General features: G+C 41.7%; 1 pseudogene; it reads right to left on the minus strand.

Annotated features, from left to right (window-relative positions):
* Nucleotides 1-4,402: 4,402 nt before the first annotated feature.
* LOC148011172 (uncharacterized) overlaps nt 4,403-20,799 on the minus strand; it is a 47,864-nt pseudogene continuing 31,467 nt past the window's right edge.

Here is a 20,799-nt window from a genome sequence, read left to right on the forward strand (position 1 = left end):
TGACAACTCTGCATATCAGTTTTCAGCATATTTTCCATCTCTGTCATCGTATCTGCACAAATCATACTGTCATACATCCCATCTATATGCTCATCATCCTCTAAAATTCCTGCATTTTTCAAATTTTTCTCCTTCCTGCATATGTACTGCTTGGCAGCTCTAGGCAACTTAGAAGTCTTCTGATAGCTCATTGTACTGTTTGCTGAAATCCCAACAAAAATGGAGGAGAAAACATTGCTGCCAGGAGGCGAGAACTCCAATCTCCTCTGCTCTGTACCACCGTCGTCTCACGAAATGGCGGTACCTAATGAAAACCCGAATCCCTCACAGTGGGCAAAGGTGCATCTCTGAGAGTATCTCTGTTTCTAACATGGTTCACACACACAGTCATAAACTGAACTGCTCTCATACCATCTTTACTACGAATCCGTGCATAAGCAGATCCATCATCCGTTACCTTTGTTTCCATACGCATCTCTGTGATGAATGGCTGTTCAAGAATTATGGGATAAGAGCATGAATCTTGCACAAAGAAATGGAAAACCTCCTCTACATCTCCAATAGAAACCCTCACACTGGGACAAGCAGAATACAAATCACCTGCAGTGTTGTTGGCGGCTCTCATACACCATCCATGCTCTACATCCATAGGCCATCTGTTACTCTCATAAACTCCACAAACTATGAGATTAATCTCTGAACCATGATCCACCAAAGCAACATAAGGCACATGTTTCTCTCCAATTTTTACCATCGTCTCTATAGTTGCCCTAGCCCAATGACTCCGCGAAAAGTGACTACGCGGTATCAAGACATGCTCATCAATTTCAGCATAATGCATAGGCTGAACCCTCTTCTCTATCTGTGGAAAAATAGAAGCATTCTCAACCATAACGTCATCCTCATCCTCATCCAACTCCCCAATCAAAACTCCCTGTGTATCAGTAGTAGGCAATGCATGTCTTTTCCTCTTCAGGACCTCTTGAAACTGATCTTGAAACTCTCTTTTCGAGATGCCCAAAACCTCAGAAATAGTGAAAGTCACCTCACTGCCAAGTATCTTGTCATTAAATATTTTCTTCATGTCCGTTGATGTCTCAATATCGGACATCAATCTAAACCCTGGCTACTTTCTCTCTCTAGGCTCTTGCCTCTTTTCTCTCTTTTGAGCATCTTCCATCTGTCGTTCTCGCCCTAGTCTCAAAGACGGTCCTGCAGTAGGTGGAGTAACAAACTCACCCCCTCTAGTCTTCTTAGCTGCATTTGGATTTTCTTCATCCCTCTTATGCTTCTCCTCAACAAGTTCATCTGCTCCCTGAGACTTAGCCAAGTAGGCATAAATAGAGTACCTGTCAACAGGGAATCCCAACTTGTCTCAGATCTGATGCTAGAGCCTGCACTAGTCAAAACAGTTTGCTGAATTTTTCCCTTGTTTGCAGTCTCCATAGCATAAGTCCATAATGCTGACTGATTCTCTGATCCCTTCTCAATCTGGACTCCATATGCAGAAGCATCTCCTCTAGTTGTCACATAAGAAGTACGTGCAGCCATGTCATCCACTAACTTCTTCATTCCACCTTTCCCAAAGTTGGTAGCAAGCGAAGCTCCTGTTTCAGTCAACCAAAACTTACCATCTTGTCCCCAAAATACCAAATTCTTCCTCCTTGCATCCTGAAAAGATTCACAATCCTTGCAATGCTGATGGTCTGTACTATCACACCAAATACATCTCTAATCTCTCCTAGGTGCACTAGGAGCACTCCTAAGTGCAATAGGAGCACTAGAAGAAATAGTAGGCACAGTCGAAGCAAACTGCTCTTTCAATTTTCCCACAACTCTGCTTTAACTGACTCCAGAGTCAAATCCGTTATGCCTTTGATTATGTCATCAAGAGAGGTAGGCACCGACGGAGTGGATGGTTTTGGAGCAGAAGGAGCCGGCATCGGTCTTGGAGTATGAGGAATAGGAGGAGTAGAAACAGTAGGCACTGACATAGGCCAAGAAGCTGGCTGAGGAGAAGAAAAAATAACAGGGATAGAAGCAGGCATAGGAGCAGAAGACGGCATCAGTGTCATAGATCCATTTTGTAGACGGGTCTTCCATATCCTCCTCTTGGTCAAAGTCGAGACTGCATCCTGGGCATCTTGCCAATCCGTTTTAAGTCCCATAGGCTTTGTGCGATCCTCAAGAAGCTCTCCCAATTCTTCCTGAAGAGCAGGATCTGCAGCTTGCAAGAAAAACTCAAATTTTTCAACATCCAATGCTTTTTGTTCAATGGCATCAAGCTTACTATACCTTTCTTCAAATTCTCGTATCAACTCTGAAGCAGCTAGACCTTTGTTTGGCATGTAGACCCACTCTCGGAATGACCGTCATGTAGCAATCCCAAAGTCCTCAAGGAAATACTCTTCTTTCAGAGCCTTCTTAAAATCTTGCCAATGTGAATTTTGAATAAAAAGATCAGTCACCTTTGCCCTCAAGGCGAGTGTGACAAGACGAAGGAAATACTTACTCATAAGTCCAACTGGAACTCCAAAAAACCCCATCTTGATCTCATATGTCTTCAAATATGCTGAAACATTATGGCCATCAAATAGCTTCTTCTCATTCTCAACTACTTCAATCGCCTTAGTCGCACTGATTCCATTCTCCTGCTCCGAATATAGTTGCCTTTGTTGAGACAACTGTTGTTGATGCAATTGCTGTTGCTGCTGCATATACAATTATGTCTGCTGATTTTGAAGCTACATATACATGGACATATTCTGCAAAATCTGCTTTAGATTATCTGTTGAAGTACTTGATGCAGCAGTCATTGATGGAGCTGAAGTAGAGGACGCAGCTGGAATTGTAGAAGAGACTGAAATGGATGCTGACGTATCTCCCATCCTAAAATTTCTGCGACGCTTTCACGTCGGGTTCACCAAAGATGTCGAAGGGTTTTCGAAAGCAAAATCATGTCTCCAGAAGACCTTGTTAAATTTCAAGATGGAAGATCAAGCAAATGAATGAAGTTGAATCTGCAACAGTAATTCCAGCATAATGTGCATTGAGCAAAAGAATATTTTCTTTTAACAATCATGCCTCAACAATACTCAGTTTCAGTTCCAAACTTGATATGACTGCAATTGTCTCCTGTGATGATGATCAGTTGGGAAGATACAACTTTTAGAAACTAAATGTTCTATGACAGGCAAGCACTGAAGATGGCTTTGTTGGGTAAAACTCCCTCTTGCAAGTTCTCACTTGGTGATGTAAACAGAAAGGATGCATACAAGAGTATCTCTACCAGGTGGAAAATTGCCTCCTATGTATTGGCAGTCACTGTATACATCTTATTCCTTTCCTGTATTTCCTGAGCCTCTTAGACCAAAACCTTTTGACAAAAATCGTATGTATGTAGTGATTAGCACAGAATTTTCTCTCTTGCACCAGATACATAATCCCCTCCTCCCTGTAGTACCGAGGAGTAGTCATATTCACTTGAGACATACATAGAGCTTGATTCATTGTTTCCTAAGGAACTTGATTAATCATAATTCGATAGGAACTGGCCTGCTGGACCATAGAACTGTTTTCATAGATGCCAGTAAGAGGATAAAATATACAGCCACCCTATTTTTTAGATTAATGAAACACTAGCTTGACCTTGAATCAGTCCATTACGTCCTTTGCTATAATGCTAGGCACGATTTCAGAGAAGGCAAGAACATTTTCTTTTAAGCCATCGATAATAGCTTGACGCTGTCGAGCAATACCAAGACCAGATAGGTATCTATGTTCTTCCATCACCAACAATAACAAGCTTGAAGCTGGGACAATCAGCCTGTTGACCACAGTTCGTAAAGAAATCAAGAGGATGAACCTCCACTCCAATAGTGGGTTCGTATCTCTTTTCAAATTCACCAGTCAGATGCCGTTTTACAAAGGTAGTTTTCCCTTCTTATTTTCATCCTGGATTCTTGTCCGTTGCCTTCACTCTGTGAATTCGCCCTTTTAAGCACGTTCATGGGTGCTTCAGGTGTCCTCCTCCTCGTCACTCTGAACGCAGAGCTCGCCCCTCCAAGACCAGACGACGATCCTCTCCTTCCCACGAGAATTTTCATCTTCCCCCTTTTTGCTTTTTTCTCCTACCCAGAAAAAACATTCGATTCTCTGTTTTTTTTTCTTCAAGATCCTCCCACAACAGCCTCAGAAAAGTGGCCTTCTCCCAAATTTTTACATGCCTTTGTAATCTTGTTTTCTTGGTATCTTAACACGTGGTTCAAAATTGATAAGCCTTTCGAAATAAACATGTATAGAGCTCTTATCTAACATTTTGAAGGTGAGCCAAATTTCTCTTGCAATGTGCCTACCAGGGAGAGAATTGTGGTAAAGCTGGTTATCTTTTACTGCCATTTGCCTATTGGCAAGGTGCCACTGTTATTTCCAGGACTTTGTTCTTCACATCTAAAAGTCTGCAACACTGCCTCCTTGGAACAGAGAACCAATGATCATTTAGTGGCTTGGCTGAAACTTGAACATGCTCCACTTCCTCGAGAGGAAGAACTCTGGAGAAGCAAAAAAACCTCATTTTCCTCTCGTCAATGCTTGTATCCCGCTTATACCTACTCACAACCACCTCATTCTCTCCCATGACTATGTCTTCCAAGAAGAAAAAAAATGGCCTGTTGTAGATTGACCTCAAGGACCTTCTTGTGTCCACGTCAAAATCAGTTCCACTATCTCTTGAATTCCAAGCCTTGAAGGTGATTTCTGGTCTTTATAAATCCCTTGGAAGAAGGATGTAAGGATAGACTTGGACAGCATACCCTAGCGATATTGAAATAGACAGTTTCTGAGCTCGGTTGTAATAGTAGATGCATTGTTGCAAGAAGTTGCTTGGTTCTGTCCGCATAGCTTTAGTAAGATGTTGCATAGCACCCAAGACATCAAACTTGGGGAAAACAGGATCCACCTCATCCAGATGGTGAATAGATAAGAAAGGAGCAGTTGGACGGGCTGACAGTAACCCGAAAGGATTACCATGTACATCAAACTGATGAAAGCCAGGTTCTTTCGTCAGTGGTACACCTAGCTCCATGATGCAAGCATGTAGTCGGTCATCGCTCCCGAATAGAAAAGGATATCTTTCCTAGCATTCATCGAGTATTTTGGATAAGGTCTGTGTGAGCGGGTAGCTGATAGCTATACCCCCGAATGGCTCTTTGATGGATTGCCTATGTAGTACATCTCCCAAAGCTCCTGTGAGCTGTTGATCAAAACCTCCTCATCTAGGTTTACTGACCACTTGGCAAGACATGCCAACTAGAGCATTACAGATAAGTTCCTCTTGCTCCAAACCCTCTTCACTATACTACCAACGCAGAACAAAAGTATAAACACAACAACTAAATATGTACAAAGTATCAAATGTCACACACAACATCTGGGTGGATTTCACACCTCGAATGCGCAGCAATACAACAACGTGAGTGATTCCACATCGGGTGAATTCACAAAATACATATTAAATTAATGGACATTTATGAGTTTAGAGTGCACTCATGGTAAATTAAGGTTACGACAAAGTTCCAACGTACTTATTTATTTTGTAGCTGAAGACTGCTAGGTATTCACTTTTGTGGATTTTTTTTTTAATTTCCTAACAATTGTGAATGCTTCAGTTGATGTGTAGAGCAGACAGTAGTGGAGTTGGTAAGCACCAGGCGATGACGTGTATTCACATTACCTAGAAGAGTTTTTATTTTTATGGATGCATGTCTTATCACTAAAGGCGTGGCACCAATATTTCTTGAGAGAGAGAGAGAGTACGAGAGAGATACACAAGACATGCTCCCAAAGAATGATTCATATTGATGTAGAGTTAGTATATATAGGTGATACCCAAGTCAAGTGAGAGATGATATATATAGTTGTAACATCCCCACTCAAACAAAGGTCTCTGGCTGCGAGTGAAAAAACCCTTGGGGAGAACAAGGAAAGAACCCCAGCCCCTACACATACCTACGATACAAAAATGATTTACTATAAAGTTTTCTTGAATACAATGATACATGCCTCAATCAGTGAGACAAGAACTTGGAACAATACCAAGTGCATGTCTTAATGAGCTAAAGTGAGCTTAACTAAGAGCTTTTGTGAAGATGTCTGCAACCATTTGATCACTGGGACAATGCTCCACTATAATGGAACCTTTCTTGACTTCATGTCGAACATAATGATAATGAATAGCAATATGCTTTGATTTACTATGTTGTATATAGTCTTTGGTAAGACTAATAGCACTTTAGTTGTCGCATCGAAGAAGTGTACTAGATGATGAAGGATGTCCCAAATCTACAAGTACTTGTCGAAGCCAAACTAGCTCGCGAGGTGCTAATGATGCAGCAACATATTTGGCCTCAGTTGTAGAAACCGCAACACATTGTTGTTTCTTGCTGGACCAAGAAACCAAACATCCATTTACAAAGAAACAATTCCCACTTGTAGATCGCATGGATAAATGTGAACTTGCCCAATCAACATCTGTATATTCAATAAGTTCAAGAGAAGCTGAAGAAGATAAAGAAGAATCCTCTCGAGGACAATAAATAAGACCAAACTCCTTAGTACCCTTGAGGTACTTAAGAATACGTTTTGTAGCACTCCAATGAATAGTGGAAGGGGAAGAAAGATATTGTCCCAAAAAGTTAGCTACAAATAAAATATCTCTTCTTGTGTTTAAACCAATAAATTGAAGACAACCAACAAGATTAGCAAAAGGTTGATGAATGGCTGATTCTTCATTGCGTGTTGTAGATGTACCCTTGGTAGAGCTTGAAAGAATGGGAGTGTTGGCAGAGTGCGCATTTGTCAACCCAAACTTCTTAACAATATCATTAATAAACTTTGTCTTGCGAAGAAGAAGAATGCCTTGTTGTCAGTGTCGTTGAACTTGAATACGCAAACAAGAATGTATCTCACCAAGATCCACCATTTCAAATGCAGTCGATAAAAGCTTCTTCATAACATCCAAGAAAGCAATATTATTTGACACAAGAATAGTATCATCAACATATAGAGAAAGAATAATAAAACATTTGTCCTCCCTTTTGATGTAAAGATTTGGGTCTGCAAAACATGCAACAAAACCTTTAGATGTGAGGAACTGATCAATCTTAATATACAAAGCATGAGAGGCTTTCTTCAATCCATATAATGCATGATGAAGCTGACATACAAGATGCTCCTTTCCTGCAATCATAAAACCTTCAGGTTGCTTCATATAGATTTCTTCTTCAATATCTCCATTGAGAAAGGCCATTTTAACATCCATTTGGTGAATTTCTAGATCAAATAGTGTTGCAAAAGCCAAAAGCATACGAACAGTTGTGGAGCACACAACGGGAGAAAATGTTTCTTGATAATCTACTCCTGCAATATACAAGTAACCTTTTGCAACAAGTCGTGCTTTGAACTTATCAAATGAGCCATTAGCTTTGGTCTTGGTTTTATAACCCATTTACATTTGATAGAAACATGATTTGGGGGGAGTTCAGTAAGAATCCATATACCTTTGGAGATTAAAGAATCGTACTCAGCTTGCATAGCTTCTTGCCATTGATCCCTTTGAGATGAATTGATAGCTTCCATATACGATGTTGGATCCTCTTGGACAGACATTGCATCATCAAAGACATCATATTCAATAGAATAGAATCCATGCTCTATCTCAATAGGAAGATCGACATATATCTCCAAATTTTCATCAATCTTCTTTCGAGGTGACGGAGGTTTATGATCATCAGAATTAGTAGACTCACAAAGCAAGTAAGGAAATGCACTAAGCAAAGACTCTGTATCATCTGAAACATCTGCAACAAATTCCCAATATCCTTTTCCAATAAGGAAATTCATCATTCTAAACTTCATAATCAAGACAATCATTACATTTCATGTCCAGTTCAGCTTTTAGCCAAGTGACCTAATCACTTAACTTCTTTATCAATACTCATAGTCAAGACAATCATTGATAAAAAGTCTATTTCATTCATGTGGGTATAGCCCTTTCAGAGTACAATTATTCTTGGGAAAATGGAACAAGCTCATACATTAATTTGGGGAGAATAAGATTGTGTTACATTGAGCTATGAGAACTGAGTAATAATATGGATTGGGGTCATAAATTTTCAGGAATCGATAGGTCATTGGAAGATTAGGGTATCATTTCCTTTGATACCCATTCTTCTCGTAACGTCCCAACACCTTGATTATGTCAACATGGATTATTCGAGTCACTTCTTCGTACACATACTTGTTCTACTTGACCTTTCGACCGCCGACATGTAAGGTTGCGTTTGCATGAGCCTCAACAAAGATGAACAACTTCACGATCTTTAAGTCTTCCATCCACTTGATTCTCTTCAAGTTGGTTCGAAGGTACGCAAGTCGGTGGGCAGCTATGCAATAAATTCCTAAATCCCACGTCCATCTCCGTTCCATGTACATGGGTGAAGGATTGTAGATGCGGTCTAGGATATTCATCATATCGAGCCTCCATCGATAAGTCGAAGCACGCATCGTAGTCACAAACATAACATGGAATACCAAGAATCTGTTCCATGCTTCGCGACTCTACAAGTCAGCATTGATAATTAAGTAAGGAAATGTTCTGTAACAGCAACATTTTCTCTACTTCTCCTCATTAAATTTTCCTGTAAATATCAATTCCTCATTGGTTCTCTCTGATACCAATTGTAACATGTCCATCTGTTCACTTGTAGGACACGTCTTAGTAGCCCATCGGGAAGAGAGTCTAGAAAGTGCCGCCTGGCACTCCCACGGAATGTCACGGGCTTGCGATCTAGGTCTTCCCGAGTCTGCCATGAAGCGGAAGCATTCCGGTCATTCCCACTTAGGGCTGACCTGAATCAAGGTTTTCCTAGTGGTCAAATTCCTAGAATGGAAGCTAGCGTCAAACTGCAGATGAACTACTTTACGCAAAAATATTAGGGTCAAAGAGGATTCATGCTGCACTTGGTTCAAGGAGAATGGGAAATGAGAGGGATGCAAAGCTCGACCTCTCTACCCGTAAGGCATAGTCCCATTCTCTTCCCCCAAAACAACATAATTCAAAACTCTAGTATCCTAGATTCTAGGTCATCGTTCCTTGCTGTCAAATTCCTTTGAGAAAAAATCTCGGCCAACTGGGACCACCCTTCCATAGGATGGACCCATGGTCACATCCACCACACTTTCCTCAAGGTTGCTTTAGTTATCTAATTACCTACCACATTTAGTTTGACACGCAAAAATAACTTCCTTAATTAGCCAATTATTCACCGGTTCCTTCACGTAATTTAAGCACTGACATAGAAAAACAATGTCAAACAAGTTCCTTTTCAACAATTGATCTTATTTATGAGTCTTTGGAATACATTATATAATCCAGCCCGAGGGCTAATCCATAATCCGCCCAAAGGCAATCCAGCAATCCTTAGGGATTACTAATCCAAGTTTTCACCCGTAGACTAGTATATGGGCCTCGAGATCCAATCTTGAGTCACGTCGGCCTCTTGAGCAGGACCCGATGGCAAGGGATTTATGACCAGAGCCCCCCCTAGCACCCAAGCGTCCTCCTACTCTAAGTAGCACCCACAGAGAGATCTCTCACGATGGTTTCGGTCCACGTACCTAGCGCGGCTAACAACCACCTTGGTTAGGGTCAGGCAGACAGTTGGGGGTAATTGGTGCTGCCTCTCCCTCCAGGCCTTCAACCTGAAGCATTAATTATTATTCCATCTTTAGTTCATTGAGCAAAGAAGTACAAACAGTGCTCCTAAGTGTACAAACACAATCAATCGAGTCGTCCTTTATTTGGCAATGGCTAAGGTGTGAATCCTTCTCTCCAAATGCATCCAACATTCGATTCACGATCAATTGCAACTTGGCAAGATCCCCTAAGGGTTTGGTTGTTTATTTACCCTTTTATCCTTGGGTTAGGGTTTATACACTGTTAACCGAAATTAACAAACACCTTAGGTTCCTTAAACTAAGACAATAAATCTTGGGCAACCTCGTCGCGCCAACTTGATTGGTCTATTGCTTGCTAGGAAATACATAATTTCCCTAACTTGGCAAATCAACCTCAGGGGAAGGCGATGTAGCAGGATGACCACTCATCCTCAAGATAGTTTGACTTGGACTTAGGACTTTCCAACCTCGTTCTAAGGAGTGGCAATACCATTTTGTGTTCTAGACACAAAAACCATGAGTCATTGTGACTTGTTGCACGAGACAAGTGTCGCAGCTAACTTGTGGGATCATTTCTCCCGTCAAACGACGTTCCTTGGTCAAGAAATACGTGGTCAAGATGTAGGGTTTGGGAAGTCCTCTTGACTCAAACCAACCCGAACCATACTAGGCCGACAACGTTTGGCCCTAGGGTTTCTAAACTCAATCGAAAGTTTAGTATTTGGCCAATTTACCCTAGGGAAAAAAACCTAGATCATTATTGTATGGGTGTCTAACTAACCCTAACATTCCGTGAATGTGGGTAGGACCTTTGAGGTAGGAATTATCAAGTCGGTTTTTCCGAGTGTGATACTAAGTAGAATTTTAATGCGGCTTAACTCTACCTAGCGCATTTAAGTGGTTATCATTTGAGTTACACCCTTATGAAAAATTACCTAACTGATCCAATTGTCTTGCGACTAGAGGTGATCTTTCCTTAGAAGAGATGCAAATCCTTTTCCTAAGAGATGTAAGTAATTGCAAAATATAACATTCCATGCAAATATGTGATTCAATTCATAGACTTTTCCTTCTATGCATCTAAAAGATTTCAATTATCATTTCTTTTCCCTTGCGCTAAATCTATAATGATGCAACAGAAACAAGCTTTAATGATTGAAAATTTAGGACTAACTCGTATAGAAACCTACGTTGAGTTTTAACAAGAACTATACCTATAAACCCTTTTTCCAATGCATTGAATTCATGATTTAATATGAAATGCATCTTCTTCTAAAAAAACTTCGATAAAGAAGTTCATGCATGAGTGAATGTCATAGGGCTATTTATTGACTTAATCCATCCTACAACATTTAACCCGACTTAAAATGCAACCATCCTTGCATGCAACAAGTAAGTTCATGGTTTCCCTTCCATGCAATGCAATTCTTTGGACAATATTCATGTAACATTCTGATTTTTTCCCACACATGAACTACTTCTATAAGACATAGGGATATTTTTTAAAAAATTTAAATAAAGGCAAAAAAAATTTCCTCTCCTCAAGCGGACTGTCGAGCTGGAGAAAGAGGGGAATAGAATGTGAAGCAAGCTCCTTGCTGGAGCTTGCTTGCTTACACTCTGAAGCATGCAGCTCGACGCGTGGGGGAGGGAGGATCTTATCCCCTCCCCCTATTTAAATCGTGGATGTTGGGAGAGGCAGGAGGGCGCTACTGTGAAGACCTTAATAATGCTGCTGTGAAGGAAAGTGCCCAACTCTAAGTAAGGAAGAGAGAGGTGATCGTCGCTTCCTCAGGAACAAGGGAGTGAAGGATCTGGCCGTGAGGGGGAGAGAAGGAGAGGAGGCGCTAATTTCCGCCGAATGCCAGGACGGCGTCGCTCTCTACCGTCGCAGTCCGCGCCCCCAGCAATCAAAACGCCGTCGAATCAGAGTTTGTTCCCCCCCCCCCCCCCCCCCATGTGGCTCAGAAGCTTTAGAAGCTTCTTGGGGGGAATCTTCTAAGGGGCTTCATAAGCCCCTTTCGCCCAAAAGAAATCTGACCTTAAAGGTCTTGTTCTTTTCCCCCTCCCGTATCTTAAAACCCTCCTTAGGCCTCCCTTCTTGTGGTATCTTGAAACCCCAGCCCCTTAAAATTCCTCTCTAAGGCTCCCTTAGGGCCTTTTTCCCCATAAAAGGGTTCTAACCTAAAGGCCTTTTTCTCCCCGTGTCTTTCAAATCCCTCTAAGGGCTCCCTAAGCCCCTTTTTCTTTCCCCTCCTCGAATTTCCCCCTTGAACCCCCCTTAGGCCCTTTTCCCACCCCCTCAAAAGCTTTTATCTTATAGCTTCTTCTTTTTTTCCTAAATCCCCCCTAAGGGCCCCCATTAGGCCCCTTTTTCCCGTGTAAAAATGAGCCCTACTCGCGGAGGGTTTTCACAATACCCCCTTTCTGGATTTTAAACCCCTTTTCGTGGTTCTTCCCTCCTCCACATACCCATCCCTTCAAAGAGTTTCTACGAACGGAAACAAAAGAAACTTGTAAAGGACGGTGGAACTTAAGAAGGAAATTCGCAAGCCAGCATCTATGACGAAAAGGTTGCACTCGCAATGCCTCCTAAGAAAGCCCAAGGCGTAGCTGCAGGAAGGTCGTCTCTTAGCATCCACGTGGACATCTCACCCCAAGTCTAGGTTTTCCTTCCTCATTTTTATTTGGTATTGTTATAACTCAATCGTGTAAAGGATAATTGTTGGAAATAGGATGCATTTGTTGTCTAAAATAAATTAGCTCACGACAGAGGAATTTAGTCATTAATATTTTCAAAAGAACAAGCAAAATAAAGGGAGCATAAATGCATTTCTAGCAAATAGCTTTATGTAGTGTAATGAATTAGAATTAGATTAATGTCCATTGTTATAGAACGGAATTAACATAGTATACCTCGTTTAAACATCGAAGTATAAACTGCATATCACATTATTAATCTATATCCTCTTTGCAATGAATCATCATGGAAAGTGCTAGGAATCCTTAGAAAAGTGCAAGGCATGAAATGATTCTTACGATGCATAACTCTAGGCAAGTACCGTTTGTCAACTGCATAAGTTATCAAGTAAAAGGTTACTTGTTTAGCTTGAATTTTGTTCGCAAGTTACAGGAAGATTAGTTGGAATTAACCTAGCCTATGCATGACCTTAATCGATAAGTTAAGGTTGAAAAATCAGTTTACGCGTAGAAAACGAGTCATAAGTTTATGAAATGTTAACGTTACTATCTTCAAGAGTTAAAACAAATTGGCACAAACCTAAACACCTAAATCCCGGAGTACTCATTTAGAATGAGTTAATTTCCAAGAAATTCACTAGGAATTAATACGTGACCTAATCATACGTATTGCTAAAACTGAAACTCCTATACCTTAAATACTTGCCCACATTCACCGAATGTAGGGACACTGAAACATATTTGGAAAGTGAACTAGGGTTTTTCCCTAAGAATCTTACGAGATGGAACTTGGTAGGGCTGATGACGTCAGCCTGATGTAATCACGAATAGAGTGCTTCGCGACTCCATTCAATGAGTAGTATAGTCTCATAGTTTGATGCGACGCTTGTGCAACAAGTGCGGAGTCGTATGGTCTTGTGATTGGATCACAAGGGAATGGCCAACTCTCGCCATGAGGTTGGCGAGTCCTTACGCAAGTTATCTTGCAAGAGGATGAATAATCATCCTAATATAGCATCTTCTTCAGTAAAGAAAATTGTTTGGAAGCTAAAGACCAGCCGATAAATTGAAATAACCTATGAACTTAAGGTTTGACCAAGTCAGGTTAATACGGTACACCCTAACCCAGCATATAGGGGATCTTGCCAAGTTGCAAGTAATCCCAGATCGAGTGCTGGACGCATTTGAAAGAAAGGATTCATTCCTTAGCAGTTTGCCAACAAAAAACGACCAATGGAAATGTTTGTGCTTGTTACAGACTTAAGAGCACTGTTTGGTTTTGTTTGATCAATGAATTAAAAGATAAATGGATATCTAATACTTTAGGTTGAAGGCTTGAAGGGAGAGGCAGCTTCAGTTACCCCCGACTTCCTGCGTGACCCTAACCAAGGGGGTTGTTAACCGCGCTGGGTAAGTGGACAGAACCTGCCACGAGTGGTCTCTCCATTGAGTGCTACTTGGAGCAGGAGGATTCTTGGGTGCCAGGGGGGGCTCTGGCCATAAATCCCTCAACTTTCACGCCCTCGACAAGAGGCTAACGTGACTCGGGATTGGATCTCGAGGCACGCATACTAGTCTACAAGCGGAAACTTGGATTGGTAATTCTTGTGGATTGCTGGATAGCCTTCGAGCGGATTGTGGATAAGCCTAGGGATTGGACTTTTTTGTATTTCAAAGATAAATATGATAACGTGTTAATAAGAAACTTGTTTGACATTTTTTTTTCTATGTCAAGTGATATGATTACGTAAAAGAAACAATGCCTAACGGGCTAATTAAAGAAGCTGATTGATACATGTCCAACTAATGTGTTAGGTAATTAAATAACTAAAACAACCCGAGGAAAGTGCGGAGAATGGGCCATAGGTCTGTCCTACAGATGGGTGGTCCCAGTTGGCCAGGAACTTTTCTCAAATCACCATGGACAGCGGGAAGATCGTCAAAGAACAAAACAACAAAAGCGTTAAACTAGATTTATGATTGATCTCGATTTATGCTGTTTTAGGGGAACAGAATGGGACTATGCCTTATGGCAGAGAGGTTGAGCCTTGCATCCCTCTCATTTCCCATTCTCCTTGAACCAAGTGCAGTATGAATCCGCTTCGGACCTGGCATTGCTACGTAAAGTAGTTCGCTTGGGTCTGACGCTAGTTGCCATTAGGAAATGACCAATAAGGAAAACCCTAATTCTGGTCAGTCCTAAGTGAGAATGATCAGAATACTTCCGCTACGTGGCAGACCCAGAAAGCCCTAGATCAAAAACCCCGTAACATTCCACGGGAGTGCCGGGTGGAGCTTTCTAGACATCCTTTCCGATGGACTGCTAAGACATGTCTTGAAGATATAAATGGACAAGTTACAGTTGGTATCAGAGCCAACCAACAATGGAATTGTTTTTATGAAATCTTAATAAGATAAAATAAATCAAATGTTGCTGTCCAAACATTTCCTTACTTTTAATGCTGTCTTGTAGAATTACAAAGCGTGGAACAAGTTCTTAGTGTTCCGAGTCATGTTTATGACTGCAATGCATTCTCCGCATTATCGACAAAGGGTTGAGATGATGAACATCCTAGAGAAAATCTATAATCCATCGCCTTTGTATATGGAACGAAGATGGACGGGTGCCTCAGGAATCTACTATATAGCCGCCCACCAGTTTGCTTACCTACAAACCAACCTAAAGAGGATCAAGTGGTTGGAAGACCTGAAAGTTGTGAAGCTGTTCATTTTTGTGGAAGCTCACGTAAACTCAACTTTACATATTCAAGATCGGAGGGTTGAGATGAACTCATATGTATATGAGGAAGTAACCCGTGTGATCCCCGCTGACAGGATTAAAGTGTTGGGGTGCCATGAGAAGAATGGGTTCCAAAGGAAAGGATACCCTAAACTTCCAATGACTTACTGATTCCTGAAGATCCATGACCCGAAACCATACTATTATAAAATTCCTGTAGATAAATGTAATACAATGTTGTTCCCCCAAACTAAATATAACAGTTGGCTTATCATCGCAAGAAATGTTGTATTTCGAAAGGGCTATGCCCATATAAATACAAATAAGACTTCTTTTTATCAATATCTGATTGTGCATTAGAATTGATAAAAATTTAAGTGGTTAGATTTCTTGGTTAATAACGGAATTGGAGATGTAATATAAATCAATAATGATTATCGTGTAATAACATCAAGAAACCTTTATCCAGGCACAACCCCAGGTACAGGTTCCTAGTTCACCTCCTACATCAAGTACTGCTATAATTCAGGAGAGGAAGTTTCTTCTAAAGCAGATTAAGCCGCCAAAGTTTGACGAGAGAGGCAGGTTCGTCCAAGTAGATGCTGAAATTTGGATTGAATCCATGGAGGATTACTTTGAAGCAGCCGGTACTGCGCCCGCCAATCAGGCTATGCTCGCCAAGCTGAAACTCACCAGTGAAGCCAGGCTTTAGTGGAAGCAATGGTGCAGGGATCAAGGGATCACGAAAGGATCCGTTACCTGGAAGAAGCTGAAGAAAGCCGTCCATGGAATATACTTACCACCAGTAAATACCCATCTCAAATCTATGCGTCCATCAGATCTTCAGGACACACTCATTCGAGCTGCGCCTATGATTCAGGAGGTGCAGGCTAGACCAAGGGATAACAAAGCTTGGTCTTATAATGACCCGAATAGAGGAGCATTCAGACCTCAAATGAAGAGAGTTCAAGGTCATAATCAGGGACAAAGAAAGAAAGCAAGGACTAATAATGTCAACAACTTTGTTCCTACCCAAAGCAATGGCCGAAACCTTTGTTTTTTCCACTGCAACGAGCCAGGTCTTTTTAAGAGGCAATGTCCCAAGCTTGGAGGAGGACATCACCCAGTAACTTTCCAAGGAATGGGCTGTGGTCAAGGAGCCGCTACTTGAGGCAGAGGAAGAACCACCTGCGTTGCCAACAGGCAAATATGCGAAGAAGAAGAAGATCCGACCATGAAAGTAGAGTTTGAAAGGGCGACAGTTCATGCCACTCTACACAAGAAAGGCCCGAATTGCCAGCTCTCGGTGATTCAGATCTGTCGAACTATCAAGGTAAAAGTTTCAAGACCTTGATTGATTGTGGCAGTACACATTCCTTTATCTCAACAACTTGTGCAAAAAGATTAGGAATAGCCACAGTAGAGGCAACTACCTTGCTTGTGGAATTGGCAAATGGTCGTGAGGTTACTTGTACCAGGCAAACTGCTAAGGTGGAATTCTTTCTGGGAGGAAAGAAGACTTCGGTTAAATTCAGAGTCATGAATTTAGGTATCCATGAGTGTCTACTCGGAATGGATTGGCTTAAGCCCAATGACACCCACATTCATTGTGGAAAGGGACAAGTTTCCTTTCGAAACTCTGAAAGGGAATTAGTCACAACTCAAGGTGAGGCAGGGGTACCAAAACTCCAATTGGCCAAAGCATCTCAGATCATAAAAGGAGTCAGAAAAGGATTACCTGTCTACTTAATTAAGCTCAACAAGTTAGATCAAAAGCAATAGTCTAGTGAAGGACCTTCTTGGCTAAAGGAATTCGCGGATGTATTTCCTGAAGAGTTAACAGAACTCCCACCTCAAAGAGAAGTGGATCATGAGATTAAGCTAGTACCAGGAGTTGCGCCAATTGCAAAAAGACCTTATAGAATGTCTATACCGGAAGCAATTGAGCTGAAGGAACAACTCAAGCAGCTGGTAGAATAGGGCTACATCCGTCCTAGCAGCTCACCATGGGGAGCTCCAATACTGTTCTAGAAAAAGAAAGATGGGATGCTTCGGCTATGTATTGATTATAGAGGGCTGAATCAATCGACTGTCAAGAACAAGTACCCTATTCCTAGAATAGATGAGCTTCTTGATCGTCTTCAGGGTGAAAAGATCTTCTCCCAGATTGACCTCAGGTCAGGTTACTATCAGATAAGGATCAAGGAAGAAGATATCACCAAGACGGTCTTCAATACAAGATATAGGCACTTTGAATTCCTAGTTATGTCATTCAAGCTTACAAATGCACCTGCCACTTTTAACAGGTTAATGCAAGATATCTTTAGGTCATATCTTGATGACTTCGTGCTCGTCTTCTTTGACGACACTTTAGTCTATTCCAAATAGGAGGAAGATCATGAATCCCAACTTCGGATTGTCCTTGAAACAATGAGGTCACATAAGCTGTATGCTAAGATGAAGAAGTGTGCATTCTTCAAACGTCAGATTGAATATCTGGGATTCATAGTATCAACAAGAGGAATCTCAATGGACCCAGCCAAGGTCAGAGATGTGCTTGAATGGCCAATACCAACAACTGTCAAAGAAATATGCAGCTTTCTAGGATTGATAGGATGGTATAGGGTCTACATAAAAAACTATGCTTTGATTGCAGCACCTCTGATGGACCTATTGAAGAAGCAAACTTCCATTGCACGGTCAACTCCCGAACAAACTAGCTTCAATAGGTTGAAGTAGAGTTTGATATCAGCACCTATCCTGAAACTTTCCGACCTGAATAAGGAATTCAAGATAGTAACCGATGCTAGCACACTTGCCTTGGGATGTGTGCTCATGTAGGAAGGTCATCCTATAGCATACTCTTCAAGGAAATTGAAGAGTCATGAGAAGAATTATGCTACGCATGATCTGGAATTGCTAGCTGTCATCCATGCTCTAAAGCTTTGGAGACGCTACCTATTGGGTAACAAGTTTACTCTAGTAACTGATCATAAGAGTCTCAAGTGGATCTTTACCCAGAACGAGCTCAACATGAGGCAACGTCGGTGGATTGAAGTACTGGAGGAATATGACTTTGAAATCAAGTACCGACCAGGTAAAGAAAATGTAGTTGCCGATGCACTTAGTCGCAAGGCATTCCTTAATTCTCTAATCATGCAGAATCCATCAATAGCTAGATCTCTAGCTACCAAAGTATATATGCCAAATAATCCAATACTTGAGTTAGCTAGAGAGGATGCATGCCATGACCCAGCCTACCAAACAATGCTAAGGGAGATCTCTATCAAGGATCATAACCAAAAGTTGCAGGCTAAGTATCATGAATTTTGTATCAATAGTGGACTTGTCTATTATAGAACAAGGCTGTGTATACGGGTAAGCCAGTCACTTAAGCAGAAGATATTGTGGAAAGCTCATAATTCTCCTTTTTCAGGACATCCTAGTTATGCCAAGACTCTCAACACAATTAGGAACAGCTACCATTGGGAGAGGCTCAAAGGTGACGTTTTCAAGTATGTCACCAAGTGTTTGTCTTGCCAACGTATCAAAGCCGAACATGTCAAGATGCCAGGGAATCTGCAACCGCTTAACATTCCCCAAATGAAATGGGAATTCATCGGTATGGACTTTGTTGTTGGCCTACCCCAAGTTCAGGGAGTATACAACTCCATCATGGTTGTGGTTGACATGCTAACTAAGGTTGCACACCTTATTCCAGTAAAGACAAACTATAAAGCCTCAGACATTGCAAGGTTGTTTATCAAGGAGATATTCAAGCTACATGGGTTACCAAGAAGAATCATTAGTGATCGTGATTCTCTCTTCACATCACACTTCTGGAGAGCTATCTTTGAAGCTATTGGGACTCAACTCTGCTTTAGCACCGTTTACCATCCCCAAACGGATGGCCAAACACAGCGAGTAAATCAAGTCATCGAGGATATGCTTAGGGCATACTGTTATCGTGAGCCGAAGAGGTAGATTCAATACTTGCCTTTGGTTGAATTTGCCTACAATGCTTCTTACAAGCGAAGCATTCAGATGACCCCTTTTCATGCATTGTATGGTCATGACTGTCGAAGTCCCCTAAACTTCTCAGATCCAACCTTAAGGGTTGAAGCTTCAAGGCAGATGTTGGATGAGATGGATGACCAAATAAAGTCAATAAGAGAGGACATCAAAGCTACCAAGGATAGACAAAAGGCCTACACGGATTTGAAGCATCAAGATAGAGTCTTCGAAGAAGGAGACATGGTCTTCATTCGCATACACCCAAAGAAGAGTTCCCTATCGTTAGGAGATTGCAAGAAGCTAAGTCCAAGGTATTGTGGACCGTACAAGATCTTCAAGTGCCTAGGACCTAATGCTTATAAATTGCAACTCCCTGAGAACCTAAAGGTTCATAATTTATTCCATATCAGTCTATTAAAAAAGTATGTACCTAATCCCAACCATATACTTGATGACCAACAAGCTGTAATGTCGAGTCAAGGAGTCCTTGAACTAAGGCCTGACAGGATCTTAGATGTTAGAGAAAGACAACTGAGATCCAGAACCTTGAGAGAATGCCTCGTCCAATGGAAAGATTATCTCGAAGAGGATGCCACTTGGATAGATGAAAGCACTCTCAACCATCAATATCCCCAGTTTATCTCGAGATGAGGACATCTTGATTCCTCCAAGGGGGAGAGAATGTAACGTTCTGATTTTTTCCCACGCGAGAACTACTTCTATAAGACATACGGATAATTTTTTTTAAATTAAATAAAGGAAAAAAAATTCCTCTCCTCTAGCGGACTATCGAGCTGGAGGAAGAGGGGAATAGAAGGTGAAGCAAGCTCCTTGCTGGAGCTTGCTTACACTCTGAAGCATGCAGCTCGACGTGTGGGGGAGGGAGGATCTTATCCCCTCCCCCTATTTAAATGGTGGCTGCTGGGAGAGGCAGGAGGGCGCTGTCGTGAAGACCTTAATGATGCTGCTATGAAGGAAAGTGCCAAACTCTGAGAAAGGAAGAGAGAGGTGATCGTCGCGATGCCTCAGGAATAAGGGAGTGAAGGATCTGGCCGCAAGGAGGAGAGGAGGCACTGATTGCTGGCGAATGCTAGGATGGCATCGCCCTCTGCCATCGCAGTCCGCACCACCACCCGTCAGAACACCGCCGAATGGGCGTTCCCCTTTCCCAAGTGGCTCAGAAGCTTTAGAAGCTTCTTGGGGGGAGCTTCTAAGGGGCTTCATAAGCCCCCTTTTCCCCGAAAGAAATCTTACCTTAAAGATCTTGTTCTTTCCCCCCCCGTATCTTAAAACCCTCCTTAGGCCCCCCTTCCTGTGGCATCTTGAAATCCCACCCCCTTAAAATTCCTCTCTAAGGCTCCCTTAGGGCCTTTTTCCCCATAAAAGGGTTTTAACCTAAAGGCCTTTTTCTCCTTGTGTCTTTAAAATCCCTCTAAGGGCTCCCTAAGCCCCTTTTTCTTTCCCCTCCTCGAATTTCCCCCTTGAACCCCCCCTTAGGCCCTTTTCCCACCCCCTCAAAAGCTTTTATCTTATAGCTTTTTTTTCTTTTTTTTTTTCATAAATCCCCTATAAGGGCCCCCATTAGGCCCCTTTTTCCCATGTAAAAATGA

This window comes from Lygodium microphyllum, chromosome 28, assembly GCF_053477565.2.
Source record: "Lygodium microphyllum isolate KBCC chromosome 28, Lygodium_microphyllum_v1.1.10, whole genome shotgun sequence".
Taxonomy (NCBI): Eukaryota; Viridiplantae; Streptophyta; class Polypodiopsida; order Schizaeales; family Lygodiaceae; genus Lygodium; species Lygodium microphyllum.